Source organism: Aegilops tauschii, chromosome 7, assembly GCF_002575655.3.
Source record: "Aegilops tauschii subsp. strangulata cultivar AL8/78 chromosome 7, Aet v6.0, whole genome shotgun sequence".
NCBI lineage: Eukaryota > Viridiplantae > Streptophyta > Magnoliopsida > Poales > Poaceae > Aegilops > Aegilops tauschii.
The window spans coordinates 321670685-321687281 of record NC_053041.3 but is presented as its reverse complement, the minus strand read 5'-3'; positions in this window follow the sequence as shown (position 1 = coordinate 321687281).

The following is a 16597-nucleotide window of genomic DNA, read 5'->3' as shown; positions in this document are numbered from 1 at the left end:
GATTTTCTTGTTCTTGGTTCCCCACAAGATGACTTTTGTCCCATTATCTTTGGTAGACCTTTCTTGAACATTGTTAATGCTAGAATAGTGTCGACCTAGAGAAGGTCGACACCTATGGGATCACTTGGGTCCCTTCTAAGGTTCGGCAGGGAGGAGGAGTGGTGCAAAGACCGGATCTAAAGGTCAACACGACGGATCTTTACCCAGGTTCGGGCCGCTAAGCAGCATAAAACCCTAGTCCTACCTGATTGTGTATTCTTTGTTCTTGAGCTTCGGCTAGCTGCTCGCATGCATGCTGGGCCGAGAGGTTCAAAAGTTCGAATCCTCCTCTAGTACGCTGTGGGCCTCCTTTTATATGTCCAAGGGGCTGCCACAGTGGCACACAGGAGGTGTAAAGTAGCTACAGTATCTATGTTTATCGCCGGCGTCTTAGGACAAACACCATAAATGCACTGCTTACATGCCCTCTAGCTTTATCGGGGACGGGAGGAGAGCCCGTCCTGTCCGTTACCGCCTCGCTCTGTCTTGACACACGTCCATGCCGATGAGGCATGCAGTGCCAAGTTGGCTAGCCAGCTGCTGCGCTGGAGGGGTGGCAGGGTATTCACGAAGATCTGCAAGCCACCACGCAGGTGCTTGCCAGGCTGGCGAGCTGGCCACTGCACTGGGGCGGTGACGGGGCAGCAGAGTCTTGCCGCGGTCTTGCCGATGTCCCCGGAAAGGATCTAGCCGATGTCCCTAGCAAGGATCTTGTCGGGGCCTTGCAGACGTCTCTGGCAAGGATTTTGCCGGGCCCCGTAGGCGTCCCGGCGAGGATCTTGCTAGGTGCTTCGTCTCCTGGTCCTCACAAAGATCTGTATGCCACTATGTGTGCCCCTAGGCTTTTGGCTTTAATGTTGTCGATGGTGTCAGAGCTCTCAACCTCAAGGGTGCCCTTGTGAGGGATCTGTAAGTCGTCCCGGCAAGGATCTCGCCGGGGTCTTGTGAGCCGCCCCGGCAAGGATCTTGCCGGGTGTCCAGTTTGTCCTTTGTCTACTGGCTCGGTTGCTTCCTCTTTGTCTTGTATCTTGTTCTCGGTCGCCCCCCTTCAGGCCTCGCCGCGGGTGTGTCTATGACTACCCGTGCACAAGTATGGGGTGCTAAAGAGCACAAACTTTAGTACACCGACAGGAGCCCCCGGGCATGGGCCATACACGGGTGCGAGGCGTCGTTGGGCCAGGCCCAAACAGTGCGTGGGCACGCGTGGCAGGTGGATAACTGCCATATTCTTCTCGTCCGTCGTGCTTGCAGTGGCTCATGAATAGCCTTTATTCACGGGGTGGTAATCGTCGTTCCATGCTTCCCACTACGCCTGCCTTTTTCACCACGTACGCCACATGCACGTCCCGGGGTAGGTGGCGGATGCGCGGGATATGGGAAGGCGTGCCATGGCAGATACTCATGCGCCTTTGATTGGCGCGGGGAGGGCGGTCGATGGCCCCGCTCGTTGCCAATGGCTTTAATGAGCCGGACGCCCAAGACGGAGGAGCTGGACGGGGTTGCGGTCGGCGAGGTGGTCGAGGAAGAAGAGGGCATGAAAGTGGAGCACCTGGGACGCCGCCGTCTCCTCCCGATTCGCCAAGCGGCCACGTCGGGGACACGACGCTGGAGTTCATCTTGCAGCTGCGCAAACCGCCATGTAGCCGTCTTCGCCTTCCCGAGGCCTTTGCGAGGGTGTTGGAGGTCGACCAGCCATCGAGGTTGAGGCTTCACATGAAGGGATGTTGCAATGGTGACATGTGGGCGAACGTGAGGTTCCCCATCCCTCATGTGATGCTCCTTCGTCGTGGCTGGAAAACCTTTGCATCCGCCCACTGCCTGATGAAGGGGCACGTCCTCCACTTTAAACTAGTGGAGGCCGACCTGCTCTCCATCAAGTTTTTGGGCGCTCGGGAATCCGGCTAGGGTGCTGCGCAGAGAGCTCGACCGACGACGAGAGCTCCTCCTCGAGCGATAGTGACGAGGAGGTGACCGGTGGGGAGGACGACGGGGACGGGTCCGACTGAACATCGCACGCACCGTCCCCGGGCGGCGCCGGCAGCACCATCATCTGCACCTGGTCTTCTCCCCGGCAGAGCGATTTGCCGGGGGGTGGTTCTTGGTGGTGACCTCTCAAGCCAGCTCCTTGAACTTCTCGAGGCCGCCGCTTCTAGCGGCCGGTGCTGGAAGGTCGGAGAAGAAGAACAAGGCAGGTGGCGGGCCGTCAAGTCGGAGTACGATGGCACCAATGCCTTCATCGCGTATTGGTGGCCCGCTGCCTCATCTTTTGGCTTCTCTCCCGGCACCGTTATCACCAACCTTCTTCTGGACGGCTGCCGGGGCATTCTCTTGGTGTCTTCTGCCGCGTGTACCTCGCCTAGGCGCTCTTTTTGCCCTCCTGCTATCTTGGTCCGCTTCCTAAGGAGAGGGACAAGAAAAGGGATTACGGGCATCTTATCCTTTTTTAGATCTTAAGCCTGCGGGCACTTGTCGAATTTGAACTCTGTAACCCCTAGCTTATGCTTACATTCCGTATGAATTGTACTTGTTAATCAACGTATTAATGAAGAAAAAGGGTGTTTGCCGGGTTCTTTTGTGTGTGAGCAAGGCTCACACCAAGGAACGGGTCCTTGCTATTTTTTAAGTAGACAACGCCACCCGGCAATCGACCTTGCCGCCCTCCCATTTTATACCGCGACCACGCTCACGCCTTTGGCGGAGGCAGGGGCAGAGTAGGATTAGGCCTTTCGCCCATCCCCTTTCCACCGCAACTACGACCAAATCCTGGCCCAAAAGGGATTTTGGGCACAGGAAAGAGGAAGCACAGTGGCATGAGATAAAGCAAAGTTTCATACGTTCAAGTTTCATACAGAAGTACGTAGCTGGGGAAAAGACTTATCTGAATCTGCTGCCCCCGACAACCTTGGCTTGCCGGGGCCGGGGTGTCAGTTCATCCCCTTTCCTTCAAAAAGTTCCGCTGAAGCGCCCGTGCAGCCTGCGAACCAAAGAGGACTGGAAGGGACAAAAAGACACGCACATTTGACCTCCATGCTAGGGGTTAGTTGCCGCTAAGCACTATCAACCCTACCAGAGAGAGACTCAATCTAACATGCATGCTAATTCTAAGGGCGCCAATGCTTCGTTTACAGCTGTTGCTCAGGGTCTGCGCCTAGCTTTGTACAAAGGGTTACATGCCTTGTCGGCAAGGCTTGTACAAAAGGTGGTTTGCTAGGGGGCCTGGCAATCACGCCTTACGGATAAAACTTGCAAAGATGCTCGATATTCCAGGAGTTGCTCACCGGAATACCATCTTCAGTCTCCAGGCGGACTGCGTCGGTCCTGGTGACTCGTATTACCCGATAAGGGCCTTCCCACTTTGGTGTCAACTTGTTGGAATTCTTGGCCGACTGAACGTGCCGAAGAACAAGATCGCCTTCCTCAAAGCTTCGGGCATGAACCTTGCAGCTATGGTAGCGGCGCAAGGCTTGCTGGTAGTGCGTGGCTCGCACAGCAGCCTGAAGACGATCTTCCTCAAGGAGCGTAGCGTCATCTTGCCGCAACTGCTCTTGCTCAAGCTCATCATAAGCGAGCACTCAAGGTGACCCATATGTGAGTTCCGTGGGGAGAACTGCTTCCGCCCCGTACACGAGGGAGAAGGGTATCTGGCCGGTGGCTCGATTTGGCATTGTTTTGATTGACCAAAGAACCGCCGGCAACTCATCGACCCAGCGCCTTCCACACTTGTGCAGCCTGTCAAAAGTCCTCGTCCTGAGGCCCCGCAACACTTCAGCATTTGCCCTTTCCACCTGGCTGTTGCTTCGTGGATGTGCAACAGAAGCAAAACATATCTTTTTGCCGAGATCTTGGACGTGTTGCATGAAGGTGCGGCTTGTGAACTGCGTCCCGTTGTCGGTGATGAGTCTGTTTGGCACACCAAAATGGCAACTAGTCTTTGAAGAACTTGACGGCTGATTGTGCTGTCACCTTTCTCACTGCTTCCACTTCTGGCCACTTTGTGAACTTGTCGATCGCAACTTACAAGTACTCAAAGCCCTCGATAGCACGGGGAAAGGGGCCTAGTATGTCGAGCCCCCAGACCAAAAATGGCCAGGAAAGAGGGATTGTTTGAAGAGCTTAAGCTGGTTGATGGAGTTTCTTCAAATGGAACTGGCATGCTTCACACTTGGTTACTAGTTCAGTTGCATCCTGGAGAGCAGTGGGCCAAAAGAAACCTTACCGGAATGCCTTGTCGGCAAGGGCCCTTGATCCTATGTGAGAGCCACATACGCCCCCGTGTAACTCTACCAACAGCTCCAGTCCGTCCTCCCGGGGAATGCACTTCAATTTCACACCGTTCGGTCTTTTCCTGTACAGGACGTTGTCCACAAACTGGTACATGGCAGACCGACGGGCTACTTTCTCCGCTTCTTCCTGTTCCTCAGGGAGTTCCCCTATTTGGAGGAACTGAACGGTGTGCCGCGCCCATGCTAGAGCCTGAGGCTCGACGGCAAGGACTAGAAGCGTGTCTTCTGCCGCGGGGGCGATTGACTCCACGGTAAGGGCTTGAGGCCCTGCCGGAGCCTGTTGCTCCTTGGCAAGCTTGGCGTCCCCGGCAACATCCTTGCCGGCGGCTCCTGGGAGCTCAGCGGGAAAGTACTTGTCGGGCCCTAATTTTCTTCGCTTACTCTGTCATGCTGATGATTCAACGGATGGTTGAGTCAATTGGAGCACAAAGGTCCCTGGTTCCACCGGTAACTTGTGGGCAACACGTTTCGACAGGTCTTCAACAATGTTGTTCTCTGCTCGAGGAACATGCTCTGCTTGTAGACCGTCAAAACGCTCTTCCAACTTCCTCACTTCATCTACATAAGCTTCCATCAGCGGGCTCTGATAATCCTTGTTCACTTGCTTCACCACGAGTTGCGAATCCCCACGGACGATCAGCTTTCTGATCCCAAGGTCTGTCGCGATCCTGAGACCGGCAAGCATGCCCTCATACTCCACGGTGTTGTTCGTTGATCTCTCCCGGGGAAAATGCATTTGGACTACGTACTTGAGGTGCTCTCCGGTGGGTGCGACTCGTAGCACGCCGGCACCGGCGCCTTGCAGCGAGAAAGCCCCATCAAAGTACATAATCCAGTTGCGGCTTGTTTCATTGCCGGGGAGAGTGGTCTCTTGAATTTCTTTGTCAGGCGTTGAGGTCCATTCTGCAATGAACTCCGCCAAAGCCCTGCTCTGGATTGTCGAAGTGCTCTCAAACCTGAGACCAAATCTTGACAGCTCCAACGCCCATTCCACAATCCTTCCAGTTGCATCTGGGTTGTGTAAGATCCGTTGCAACGGGAAGCGAGTGATGACGGTGATCTCATGTGCTTGAAAATAATGACACATCTTCCTCGAGGCCATAAGGAGGCCGAAGAGCAACTTCTGGACACCAGAGTACCTTGATCTAGCCCCCTGCAAGAGGGAGATGACGAAGTAAACCGGGTGCTGCATCATCTTCTTCCTCTGTACCACTTCATTTGCTTGTGCAGATCCTGCCTTGCCGGCGCCAGACTTTGTCGGGGCTCCTGTCTTGCTGGTGATAGACTCTGCCGGGGGTCCTGCCTTGCCGGTTCCAGACCCTGCCGGGGGAAATTCTGGCTCATCGTCTGTCAGCCTTGGCACTGCTACCGCTTCTTTGTCAACTTCCCTCTACACCACTAACGCAACACTGACCACTTGATTCGTTGCCGCTAGATATAGCAGCAACGGCTCTTGTGGTTTGGGCGCAACTAGTATTGGCGTAGAGGGGAGGTACCTCTTCAAATCCTGCAGCGTTACCTCGGCCTCCGGGGTCTATTTCATGGGCCCCGCCTTCTTCAAAATCTTGAAGAAGGGGAGGGCGCGCTCAGCAAATTTGGAGATAAACCTACTTAAAGCAGCAACGCAGCCGACAAGTCGATTCACATCTTTAACTCGCCTTGGCGCTTCAATCTGCTCAATTGCCTTGATCTTGTCGGGGTTTGCTTCGATCCCGCGCTGAGACACAAAGAGCCCGAGAAGTTTGCCGGATGGAACACCAAACACACACACTTCTCAGGGTTGAGCTTGAGATTGATCTTGCGCAAATTTGTAAATGTTTCCTCCAAATCTTGCACAAGGGTTGCCCTGTCCTTGGTTTTGACCACTATGTCATCCATGTAAGCCTCCATATTTCTATGGAGCTGGGGCTCAAAACCAATCTGAACTGCTCTTGCAAATGTCGAACCAGCACTTTTCAACCCGAAAGGCATTCATATAAAACAATACGTACCACATGGGGTGATGAAGGCGGTCTTCTCTTGGTCTTCCTTCGTCATAAAGATTTGTTGGTATCCCGAATAGGCGTCAAGGAATGATAGCAGGTCGTACCTGGCAGTGGAGTCCATGATTTGGTCAATGCGCGGCAAAGGGAAAGGATCCTTTGGGCGGGCTTTATTGATATCTGTATAATCAATGCACAGCCTCCACTTCCCATTTGCCTTGCGCACCACCGCCGGGTTGGCCAACCCTGTTGGGTGGAGCACTCCTCTGACCAAGCCTGCCGCCTCCAACTTCCTGATCTCCTCGATGATGAACTCTTGCCGCTCCAAAGCTTTCTCCCTGACCTTCTGCTTGACGGGCCGCGCATGAGGACATATGGCAAGGTGGTGCTCAATCACCTCCCTGGGAACGCCGGGGATGTCAGATGCTTGCCATGCAAACACGTCGACATTCGCCCGCAGGAAGGCGATGACGAGCACGCTTTCCTATTTGCTATCGAGGGTGGAGCTTATAGTAAAAGCTCTGCCCGTGCCGTCCTCCTTGATGGACACCTTCTTGGTTTCCGGTGGTGCAGCCTTGGATTTCTTGTTCTTGCAGGTGGAGCTCTCTGGCACGTCCTCAATGGAAGCGCAGCACCACGAGGAGGCGCGCTTGCCGGAGTGGGTGCAAGAGGTTTTGCTGGGGCCAGAGGACTTGCTGGCGACTGAGGTCTTGCCGGGTTTTTTCCCCTCGGGGCTCCAGTGGCAGGGGCAAGTGCCTTGGCAGCAGGAGCTACCACCGCTTCCCGGTAAAGCTGGTCGGCACAGATGAGTGCATCCTTCTTGTTGGAGCCGACAGTGATGATGCTCATCGGGCTGGGTATCTTCAGCATGTTGTAGGCGTACTATGATGCCGCCATAAACTTGGCCAGTGATGGACAGCCAAGGATCCCGTTATATGGCAACGGGATCTTGGCTACATCAAAAACGATCTTCTCGGTTCTGTAGTTTAGCTCGCCTCCAAACATAACTAGTAGTGTGATCTTACCCTTGGGTTGACTTCTCCCTGGATTGATCCCTTGAAACGTGCCCGTCTCCTCGAGATCTTCTTTGGGGATTTGCAACTTCTTAATCACCTGTGGCGACATCAAGTTCAGACCGGCCCCGCCGTCCACTAACATTTTCATCACCTTGAGGTTGTGAATTGTTGGGGAAACCAACAACGGCAAGCACCCGACCGCGGTTGTGCGGTCAAGGTGGTCCTCGGCGTCGAAAATGATAGGCGTGCTGGACCATTTCAGTGGCTTCTAGGCATTGATCGATGGCTCTGCCGCATTGATCTCGCGCGCCCACTATTTAAACTAGCGGTGAGAAGAATGCAACGAGGCGCCACCATCGATGCACATTGCTTCTGTGGCCTTTTGCAATTCTTGGTCACTGGACTCGTCGTCCTCTTCGTGATCATCATCCCCCTCTTTCTTGTCGCGGCCTCGAGCAGGCCTCTCTTGTTGCTTCTCCTTGCTGCGGTGCCCCCCTCGGCCACCGCGCTTCTTGCCAGACCCCTCGGCACCATCCTGGCCCTTCTCCTTGTCCCGTCTTTCATACTCAGCTTTCTGCTTCTCCACAAGCTGCTCAACTTGCCGGTAGTTTTGGAGGTCATGGCCCTTGGTGCGATGGATCTTGCAATATTTCAGTAGCCGCCAAGTCCTGGCAGGCGGCACACCCGGCAATTTCCTTGTCGGGGTTGTCGACCTTGGCATTCTTTGCGGTGCCGGGGTCGCCGGATTCCTCGACGACAAGCACGGTCTTGCCCCTGCGCTTTCTATTGCGCCGTCGGCCTTTCCTTGACGGGGCGACGGCGTCTTTGTGGCACCCCGATCCGCATGGAGCTGGGGGCCTTCGCACGTCAGCCCAGGATAACACCTGACGCACGACAGGTCCATAATACAGCATTCCAGGTACAAAAATATTCATCAAATACATGTATATGAGATTACATCATTGATGAATACAATTATCTGGCATAGCCCTAAGGCTATTAAATGACAGCGGAAGTCTGATAAAAATGGCGGCGGAAGTCTTGGTTTGGCAGCATAACAACTCTGGCTTACAGGACTGGCAAGATTACGGCCTAGCACGACGGATCAAGCGAGCAATACGGGTACGACCTACAAAACTGGCATGACACGCCAGGTCAGTACATTGAATGTACTTGCAAGACAACCAAATACATAGCATCCAAACAAGCTGCAGACAAAGCAAGAACCGAGCGCATGCAACACCCTATCTCATATCAATTACTAAACATGGCATGATAAAAATCCACTAAGCATGAACAAAATCATAACATCTACTAACATGGCAATGACATGGCATATCAGAACATGATTATAACATTGTAATAGAAAAACATAGAATTTTATCTCAATCATGGCATAACTTAACATGTCAATCAAAGCATAGCATGGCATCAAGAAACTATGCTGAAAATAAACTACCAATAATATCCAATGCAGACATAGCATGTTAACATTATGCAATCATCTTCTGTTCTATCATGGTTCTTTAAATGCAAATAATGATATATTATTCCAGCAATGCAACCAAACTTGTGCACCCAGTCCCTCGGACTCTCTTATCAACTGTGATCATCTCTGGATCACAAACACACCACCAAAGTGGTCTTTCTCAAGAACAACTCGTAATCCTTACGGCGATCACAACCACGACCAACACTTGGTCTCCAACCGTGATCCTTACGGCGATCACAACCACGACCAATATTTGGCCCGTGATCCTTACGGCGATCACAACCACTTATCTCATCATCAAAATATCGTCGTGACTCCTCACGACTATCTCATAGTTCAAGTTACCATATTCTTGTTATCACATATTTATTTACCAACTTAATTATTTCGGTTTGTCCTCCATTTCGACCAAGACCTGATAGTGGGACCTACTACGAACTGTTGCTATCGATAGACTTTATACACTCTGCAGAGGTAGCACACTGTACCCACACCACGGAACCCATGGCCTCGTCATCCCATTCGGGTGGACCAACGACATTCCGACGAAACCAACCTACTGCCATGACGCTCTCCCGGCCACTCCGACCCAATCCCCAACGGGCTGGTCCTGGGTGGCCCCGTGTCTACCAAAGACACCCCGACCACCGTCGTGGTCAACTCCCACTCGGGGACACTCCCACTCGGGGACTGGTACCAAAAATCTCAAAAATGAGCACACAAGGTTATGTCTACTTACCTGATCAGGGTAAGCACGCCCATAACCTTCCCTAGTGGGAGGCACCGGCGAGAGGTCACGACAATAGCTCGCATTAAGGCCTTCCCACAAAGGCAAATGTGGCTGCACTGAAAAAGTACGATTTGGTGGCACTATGCCTCGATCCCATCGATGACGGAGGAGGTTTGTTATTATTAAGTCATTTTATTTTCTTCTCCATCATCATGAGCATATTAAACATGAGTGCAACAATGAGCATGCAGCGTACAAATAGATGGACAAAATATCGAACTTCTCAAGTACACAACTATCAAATACAGAGCATGACAATATCAAGTACTAGCATATCACGGTGCATTTCATTCATCATAACATCTTATAACGATGCCATGAAAATAAAGTAGAGTAGTGACATGGCAAATAATAACATTTTAATTAGCATGGCCAAGGTATCATGAAAACATAAGCATGCATGACAGGCATAAATGGAATAACTGCAGACGAAAACGATATGAAACAATTGCAACTACACACACACAAGGTGCAAGCAAAGTCAACATGCACGTTCGGGGCTCATGATAAGAGGTTGGCTTGCCTGGGGGTCGACAAATACTCCGGGGAGAAGTGGGAAACGATCGCGGAAAGATTTGCCGGAAACAGTTCTCTCTCGGAGGGGGCTGTTTACGTGCAAGGGCAAAAAGGTCATTTTCACTATGTGAAAACATAATGGAAATTACACCAACAGAAAGAGCTCGATTAACAGAGAACGTGAGCGTTGGAATCACCTTATTCGGAGTTACGGGTAAAAGATACGGACGTTTAAAACTCAGGGACTAGTCTATAAAAATACTTCTACAAACAGGTCCCTGGTAGTTTAAACAGAACGTATCTTTTCAGAAAATACGTTTTCCAGAGGGGGGAACGTATTCCAGGCCGAAGGAGAGGAAAAATGTGTTTCTGAAATTGAAAACGCACTTTCCAGAAATGCGCTTTCGCGCGGGGAAAGCGGCGTCGCGGCGGGGGCGCCGCCCCTTATCCACGCTGGTAGGACCGGGTCAACACGGCAGCAGCGGGGCCGGGCACCTGGGTCACTGCCATGTGGGGTCGGGGGAAAGGCACGGGGCCCGCCTGGCCAAGTCAACGCCCTCTTCTTCCTCCCGCGCGGGAGCGAGCGTGGCCGAGGGAGGCGTTCGCCCCGATGGCGCTCGACGGCGACTCCGGCCAGCTCTCGGGCCGTGCGACCTACCGAAATGCGCAGGACGGAGAGGCGCATCTCGGGGTGGTCTCTGTTGCGGGCGAGGAGCGCGGGAGAAGGAGCAGCAGGGCCTGCGGCGGAGAGGGGGGTTCGGGCTCGGGTGGACACGGGGCTCCGGTGAGGGAAATGGAAGGCCGAGGCTATGGGGAGGCTCACTGGAGCATGGGGATGCGGTGGTGGTGAGAGAACGGAGGGAAACACCGCATCACCGGAATCGGGAGAGACCCGAGGCGGCGGCTATGGCGACGGTGAAGGTCGAGGAGCGACTCCGGGGACGAGAGGAGGGGTTGGGGAGGCGTAGAGGGGTGGGGAGAGGCTCCTGATGATCTCCAGAGGCTCGATGGCGGGCTATTTATAGCCGGGGCAAAGGCACCTGAGCGGGTCTCCGCCGAGCGCATCCGGCCGAGGCTCTGCCGGCCGCAGCAGTCACGGGGGCACACGGGAAGGCGACGAGGGGGAAGTGGACGAGCGCCAGAGAGTCACGGAGACGAGCAAAGCTTGCAGACGAACGGAGGAAGAGGACAGAGGCAAGGAAAACGACGAGCTCACGGGCGTGCACTGCTCGGTCGTTGGCACGGCTCACCGGAGAAGAAAACGAAGGGGGGGCAGAGGTCCAGGGGGAAGAGGACGGCGAGGGGGAACTGTTGGGCATTAATGGCGAGGCCAGAGGCGGTCGGGGCAGCGATGCCGACGACCACAGTGGCTAGACCACCGTTTTGGCTGGTTACACACGTGGTCACCACTGGCATGGCACGCTCTGGGGTTTTAACTGATGTAAATTCATGTCTACCGCGTAGTCCTTCCAGCGTGGAGTGTTACCATGGTGAAAGATCGGGCAGAGACAAATGGAGATGAGTGAAACAAGCTCCACAAGTTTGCTGTTGCAAACTTGGCAACATCCTAGAGATTAAACCTGAGAGGGTAAATGGTAAACTTGATGTCCGGGAGGCTTGGGGTAGAAAGGACTACGGTCCTGGGAGTTTGGAGGTAAAATGGACAACTATTTACCATAGTTGCTGTACAACCACCAAAACTGACCCAGAAACTTAATCATGATGAAACACTCACTAGGAGTGATGGATTGGGATATAACTTGGCAAAGCCTGATGATTTGAACATACCATGATGCTGTCAAAAGTTCATACCAAATGGACTCACCAAAATGGTACTTCCTTCACAACTATCATTTCTGTCCAAAAACTTCAGAAAAATCCTCAGGGCAATTGGTCAAGTGAAATGAGCCACAATCGTGTGGAGATAGGTTATATGAGTAGGAGAAGTCCTGGAAAAATTATCAGCCATAATGGAGCAAGATAAAATACACTTGCTTCACAAACTGAAAATTTGGACAGAAAACAAGAATTGCTCCTGTGCTCACATAGTTCAATGAAATAAACTGAATTTGGGTGGAGGATAATGATTTAAGATACTTGAGAGGATGGAAAAGTTTCATACCATTTGGAAACACTATGAAGGTACTTCCTTCACAAACTTGTGTTCTGGTCAGAAACTTTGAAATATTGCACAGGGAGCTAGGGTGAATGGATTGAGCTCATCTTTGGTATCCATGGGTTATTTAACAATGTTAAACACTCTGCCAAATTGCAGCTCAATTGGACTTAGCAATAAAGCACTTCCTTTGCAAAATTTCAAAGAAGGCAGAAACTTGCATTGGATCATGTGCCAAATTTTGAACTGTGGAATCATGATATTAGGATGGAACTAGTGATTATATAGCAAGGACAAGCTCCACAATTTATGTGGGAATTTTCTCTGCTATAAAAATAGTAGTTCCTTTGGAAATTGGCAGAAATGCAATATTGGCATTAAATAGGAAAAGGCAATTTTCCTTATTTAATTATGGCCAATATACTTGCCAGAGCTTGGATTAGGCATAAGCATCAACTCCACCAATTCTCATGAATTTAGGAGATGGCTAGATATGCCTTTGGATTTTATTCCTCAGAAAGGCAAGAAGAGGAATAAATCATAATTCAAAAATATTGCATTGGACTTAGCAATATTTTTGCATATCCAAGGTTAAGAAAGATAGGATGATCTCTGGGATCAATTGGGAGGATCAACAGAACAAGCAAAATGGTGGCTCCTTTGTAATCACAAGGGCATATCCAAATTCCAAAAATTTGGAATTAGGGTTTAAGAGGAATTGAGCTGATGCAAATGAGGTCTTGCCCACTGAAAAAGACATGAGCAGGATTTTGAAAGGTTGGAAATGACAAAATTTTCTCAGGGTCATCCAGCAAACTCAGGAGAAAATTTTGAAAATGAGTGCCAGGAGAGAATAACAGCACAAAAATTGATAACCCAATTTTGGGGCTGTTACAGTCTTCATCCACGGAATCGCTTCCCGTGCCGGCGTCTTTGCCGGGGTACTTCCTTCCTTCTTCAGCACGAGCACATCTGTCGGCTAGAACATACAGTTTGGCAAAATCCCTGACCTTGTTCATGGCCAGCTCTTCACGCATCTTGCGGTTCCGCATGTTCTGATGGAACACGCTGATGACTGCGGCAGGATGAACATCTGGGATGTTGTACTGCACACGGCTGAATCTCTGTATATACTTGCGCAAGGATTCGCCATCCTTCTAGGGGATGAGATGCAAATTACTCGCCTGGCCAGGAGCTTGATGTCCTCCAGTAAAGGTGCCAACAAACTCGTGGCACAGGTACGACCAAGAGGAGATGGAATCTATCGGTAGGTGCATCAACCACGACCTAACGTTGGGTTTGAGCACCAATAAGAAGTAGTTGGCGAGCACCTTACCGTCCGGAGCCCCGGCAGCTTGCATCGCAATGGTGTATACGCTCAGGAACTCGGACGGATGGGTCTTGCCGTCGTACTTCTCCGGGACCTCAGGTTTGAACGTGCGGGTAGTGGGCCACTGGAACTGCCGCAGCTCACGGGTAAAAGCTGGGCAACCTACCTCATAAGGAAGGTCTCCAGAATCCCCCGGCACAGGCCTGTACAAAGTGGGCCCTGCACGCCTATCAGACTGATGGCGTGCTTCCCGCCGCCGCTCGATGGTAGTTCGAGCATCTTCTTTAACCCGCTCCTGAAGAACTTGACATTGGTCGCGGCGAGCTCTGGGTCGGATGAAGCCGTGGATCCATTGTCACGGGCGTCGACCCGCCGAGCTAGCGACCATCCCTGTCGTGGTGGAGGGGAGTACACCGTGGTTGCGGCGCCTCCGGCCCTTCCACCATCGGCACGCGCCGGCTCGGTGGACCGACCCCGCGAGGGGCCTGCCTCCTGGTGCCGATCCTTATTGGCGTGGCCAATAAGGCTCTGGATAACAGCCCTCCACTCTTCTTGCTTCTCCGCAGCCGGAGGGAAGTCGAGGAGTAGCTGTACTCGTGCTAATGCTTCTGCTTGCATAGATGGCAGTGACAAACGCGAGGAATGGGACGTGCTCGGACTTCTAACTATGTTAGAAGGAGCGCCGTCAAGGTTCCGCAGCCGTGCGCCATCTTGACCAGCATCTTGGCGTGCATGTCGGCCCTGCACATCTCGGGAATGATGCAAAGGGCTCTTCCCACGACGGCGCCCGGGTCGCGCACGGCTTGAGAGGACCGCAGCGCGGGCGTGAGCGGGGGTGTCTTGGAGGTCCCCGTGCCACCCGTAGGTAGTACGGCTCTGCTCTTGGACGCGGCGGCGTGGGGCTCGTCGTCTCGGGCACGAACGACGCTGCTCGCCTGGCTTCGGTTGCCGGAGTGTCATGGATGGTCATGATCTGCACCCCCGCCACCATCCGCGGCCACCCCATCGCCCATGCGCGTTAGCATGGGTAATTCGGCCCCAGAAGAACCGATCGTTGTGATCCCCTTCTTGGGAGCCATGGTGATGAGGACATGACTACCTTGGATACGACCAAAAATATTGCATACATGCATATTTGTCAGGTGATTTCTAGTGCAAACTATTCAATAATCTATTTATGTTATCCAGAACAAAAATACTTCACACACTTTTGTGTTTTGTCTAATTGCAGGTGTATGGGACATTTGTACAATCCACATATGAAGATAAGGCAAAAGGAGAAGTTTAGGTTATGTTCAAAAAGTCCTCTCACGTCACTTTTGGGCCAAGAGAAGATAGAGTCCAAGTCTCTCACGTTCTGGATTCAGATTCGGACTGCACAGACATACCTGACTCAAAACGCCAACAACTTTTTCATACAGACTCCGAATTGGGTGATTCTTTTTTTGTTGGAAACTAGATTTCGTGCTCTTTCCAACCCAATTAGATTCACCTTTAAATTCGTCCGGAGCATTGAGTTATGGTCGAAACAATCTGACGTTGCACCAGAATCCGAGTCAAACTACAAGTCCAAAGGTGTTGCATCACCTCCACTTGGGCCCATGAGCCTTGTACGACCTAGGGTTGGTTTTAGGCTGCCTTGGGACGTCCTCCCACCTCCTTGGCCGCCACCCCTTGCTCCTATATAAGTAGATCCATCTAGTAGCTTTTTCCTTGGAATTTGTTTAGTTAAAAGTTAGCCATTGCAACTTCGTGTACTTCGTTTGTGTCCAACGACCAGACCAAGACCGCTTACGGATTCCCACCACTATCAATACTTCATATATATTCGCAATATTCAGATTGCATTATCATATTCTTGCTCGTTCTTCGATTGCTTGCAGGAATAGACCTTCGTGGTCAGGCTGATCGTGCTTCCGGCATCGTCAGTAACCTCAGGAGATTGGTTTAGCGATTGATAAGGCGCAACGTCGTGCACGTTTGTAGTCGGATCGTCAAAGTCGTCTCTACCAAATCGATAGTTATCATCTCATCGAAAGATCGGGACACCCTCGCCTCTATCACATGGTGATCAAGGAAACGACGCGCTAACCCTTAGATCAGATTTGCAGAACTCTCACACCCCTACCTGGCGCGCCAAAGATGTCGGCGTAGAGAAGGCCGACACCTATGGGATCACTTGGGTCCCTTCTATGGTTCGGCAGGGAAGAGTGGTGCAAAGAGCGGATCTAAAGGTCAACACGACGGATCTTTACCCAGGTTCGGGCCGCTAAGCAGCGTAAAACCCTAGTCCTGCTTGATTGTGTATTATTTGCTCTTGAGCTTCCACTAGCTGCTCGCATGCATGCTGGGCCGAGAAGTTCAAAAGTTCGAATCCTCCTCCAGTACGCCATGGGCCTCCTTTTATATGTCCAAGCGGCTGCCACAGTAGCACACAGGAGGTGTAAAGTAGCTAAAATATCCATGTTTATTGCCGGCGTCTTAGGACAAACGCCATAAATGCACTGCTTACGTGGCCTCTAGCTTTATCGGGGACGGGAGGAGAGCCCGTCATGTACGTTGCTGCCTCGCCCTATCTTGACACGCGTCCATGCCGACGAGGCATGCAGTGCCAAGTTGGCTGGCCAGCTGCTGCGCTGGAGGGGTGGCAGGGTCTTCACGAAGATCTGCATGCCACCACGCAGGTTCTTGCCAGGCTGGCGAGCTGGCCACTGCGTTGGGGCAGTGACGGGGCGGCAGAGTCTTGCCGCGGTCTTGCCGATGTCCTCGGCAAGGATCTTGCCGATGTCCTCGGCAAGGATCTTGTCGGGGCCTTGCGGGCGTCTCTGGCAAGGATTTTGCCGGGGCCCTGTAGGCGTCCCGGCGAGGATCTTGCTAGGTGCTTCATCTCCTGGCCCTCACAAAGATCCGTATGCCACTATGCGCGCCCCTGGGCTTTTGGCTTTAACGTTGTCGATGGTGTTAGAGCTCTCAACCTCAAGGGTGCCCTTGTGAGGGATCTGGAAGTCGTCCCGACAAGGATCTTGCCGGGGG